The 3,361-nt window shown below is 33.1% G+C and overlaps 1 long non-coding RNA gene across 1 annotated transcript; it reads left to right on the forward strand.

Moving 5' to 3' along the window:
* The first annotated feature begins 636 nt into the window (after positions 1–636).
* Positions 637–1,250, forward strand: LOC131800753 (uncharacterized). The gene is made up of 2 exons (XR_009341524.1): positions 637–1,021; positions 1,077–1,250. It is a non-coding gene; the product is annotated as an uncharacterized LOC131800753 (long non-coding RNA).
* The last annotated feature ends 2,111 nt before the right edge of the window (positions 1,251–3,361 follow it).

Genomic DNA, 3,361 nt, shown 5'->3' on the forward strand with positions numbered 1-3,361 from the left:
ATTAAAAATATTCGCGGTGTCAATTAAAAATTTTGATTTTTAATTGACACAAATGTTGTGGCCTATTTCACCCAATGACCATCAAAATTGGAAGGCTTCTGCTCAGCCGGAAGCTCTAGCTCATGCTAAATTTCGCTTTGATTTATCTTTAATTGCGACCTGTAGAGCAACTGCAAAATCATGAAATTTTTCAGTTTTTTCTCTATTCTATCAGTATCCCCACCTCCATTCTTAATTTCGTGAAGATCTGGCCATAATTGCGACCTGTAGAGTGATTACAAATTAACATGGACAGACAGACAGACGCACAGACGGACGGACGCACATACATAGCTACACTGAAAGAAAAGTTCATCATCAAGGTAATGAAAAAAAATTATCAAAAAATCTTCATCAAATTGGTGTAGAAAAAACATTGTTTTTATGAAATCGGTGCTCAATTTGATGTTTTATGTTTTCGGCTGAAAAACACCGTCATCAAGTAAATGAAGAAACTTTCATCAATTTGTGGTCATCATGTCATAATCATCATAATGAAATTAGTTATCAAATTGAAGAAAGCTATCATTAACTGTTTTTAGTTTTACAGCCTGTTCCACGATCTCGAAAGAAAATTTGTGCGAACGAAGTCAACTCACTCACTTTCGCATAAGAATGCGTTCCACTAACTTTCGTTCTTTCTTTCGCATAGCCTTACGTGATTCAGTGTTGCAAAATATTTTTTGGCAAAATTAATCGCGAAATAAGGCAAAAAAAGCGCCAAATGTCTAATTTAAACGCGAAAAAGCAGCAGTGGCTCTGTCTCAACTGACAGTTCAGTTGTAAACAAACAAATTGTAAATAAACAAACAAAATAAAATTTCTAGTGATTGTGTTTAGATTATTTGTGTTCTTAAAAAAGAAAAAAAAAAATGAATATTTCTGTAGCCCTATTTTTTATGGATGATGAGGAGGAGGTTCAAATTGTGCCACGGAGGCATTTAAGAGATGCTTCGAATTTATTTGAAGTACCTAACAACCAGTAAGTATGATTGTATTTTACATTTTTGAAATAATAAAAAAATGATTTTTTCTAGGTTTGTGTCTTCCAGTGGTCTTCATGGGATTGCCTGCTGCTTCCAAAAATTGGCACTCCTCTGGCGAACTTAGGATTCTCCCCCATATACTCAACTAGTGCCCGCAGCTGTGTAGTTTTTTCGTGCTGGAATTGAGAAAATAAAAAAATATATATTTGTTGTTCACAGATTAAATTGCATTTATTATTTTTACTTACATTTTTCTTTCCATTTTCAATCAAGGAATGTTTATGTTAAAACAATTTTCCTTAATTTTTATCATTCGACAGCAAACACACAAGTGACTGATTTTGACATTTGTGTTCGCATGCGTACGAAAGAAAAAAGATAGTGGAACGCAAAATTACACTGAAACGCTTACGTTTTCGTTCGCTTTGATTTTCGTGCAAATTTTCGTTCTGATGGATTTTAGTGGAACGGAAATCAGCTGTTTGTCGTGTAAAAGTTGTGCGAACGTGTTCTTTCGACATCGTGGAACAGGCTGTTAGTTTTTCCACCCCCTGATGTTTGTGCGTTTATTTCGAAAACACGCACACACAAAAGCATTGCTTTTGTAGTATACTTATTCAGGCATGGGAGTTATTACCTTTAAACAACATAATCTTGAATAAGAATTGGTTTTAAGATTTTTAATTTATTACATGTCTTTTATATCATCCTTTAGTTTATTAATTTTTCTACCGTTTGCGGGGTTAAACTTCAATAACATTTTATTGCTGTGTTAAAACTATTTTTGGTAGTTTTCAGATAAACGAAAGAAACTCTCGCATAAAATGCAAAGTCACATCTCTGGCATGCCAATTGAGAAAATCCCGTTATGTCTGCAGCGTGCGAAACAGTGCTTGAATAATAAGAAAAATTCATTTGTAAAGTGACATTTTTTGTGATCAGACGTTGATAAAAGTGTTTGTAATATTTTTGTGCATTGGAGCTAATAGAAGTGTTGTAAGTTAAAATGAAGTGTTTTATATGTTCTAAAAATTTTAGTAATATAGAAAAATATTTGTGGCATTTGCAAACATTTCATGGTTTCCAAAATAGTGATACATTCAGGTGTACGATATGTAACCATAAATAACTTAAGTCGAAAGGACGCTGAAAATATTCAGACTTCTCAATACAATCTTGTAATTTTACCACTTCTAGACGTTTTCAAAAAAATTTGCTGGCAAATTAGATTTGGATTCAAAGCAGGAATTATTTAAAACTATTCGTTGTTGCAATGTAGTTTTGAATTCAATAAAATCTGAGTACTTATTAACTAAAGAACTTAAAAAAAGAGATTTGTGTGAAGATTTAAACATTTCTGTCATTGACAAAAGCGGCGAGCTCATTCACAAAAAAGGCAATTTAACTTTCGCTGAAAAAGAGACCACAATGGCAACGCTTTCCCTAAGACATTCTTTCAAAAAAATTCTTCAAAAAGATAACTTATTGTTAAAAATTATTGATCATATGGAATCTTTAAACAAATCTTCGCAATTTACCAACATCGTGCAAGGAGATATGTGGAAAAAGAAGGCCGCTATGTATCCCAACCAACTTGTAATTCCTTACTTTCTATATTCCGACGATATAGAATTAAACAATCCTTTGGGTGCACATTCCACAACTCATAGCGTAACAAACTTTTACTTCTCTTTTCCTGTTTTACCAAATGAAAATACCAAATTGGACCATATATTTTTAGCGGCATCAATTAAAAGTAGTGACTTGCAAGTACATGGAATCGACAAGTGTTTGTTACCACTTGTTAACCAGTTAATAGATCTAGAAGTGGCAGGCATTGAAATCGATTTAAATAACGGTAAAGTGTATAATCCTCACTTTTTGCCTTGTTTAATTATTGGTGATAATTTAGGTCTTAACACCATATTAGGATACAGAAAATCATTTAGTGGTACATTTTGCCGATTATGCAGAATTGACAAAAATATGAGTAACGTAACAACGTCCGCTATTCCAAATCTTAAGAGGACATATGCAAATTATAGGCTTGATGTAAATACCGGGGATCCATCTAAGACTGGCATCGTAAGCGAATGTGTATTTAACAAAATTCCGTCTTTCCATGTTGTTGACAACTTGAGCGTAGATGCAATGCACGACGTTTTCGAAGGAATTTGTCATTATGATTTGTCTTTTGCCATACTTTATTTCACAAATACCAAGAAATATTTCTCTTTGAAAACCCTTAATGCTCGAAAACAAAAGTTCGATTACGGGGAACTTGAAATAGGAAATATTTCGCCCAAAATTACTATAACTCATCTCAAAAATCGCCA

The sequence above is a fragment of the Musca domestica genome, unplaced genomic scaffold (genome assembly GCF_030504385.1).
Source record: "Musca domestica strain aabys unplaced genomic scaffold, Musca_domestica.polishedcontigs.V.1.1 13, whole genome shotgun sequence".
NCBI lineage: Eukaryota > Metazoa > Arthropoda > Insecta > Diptera > Muscidae > Musca > Musca domestica.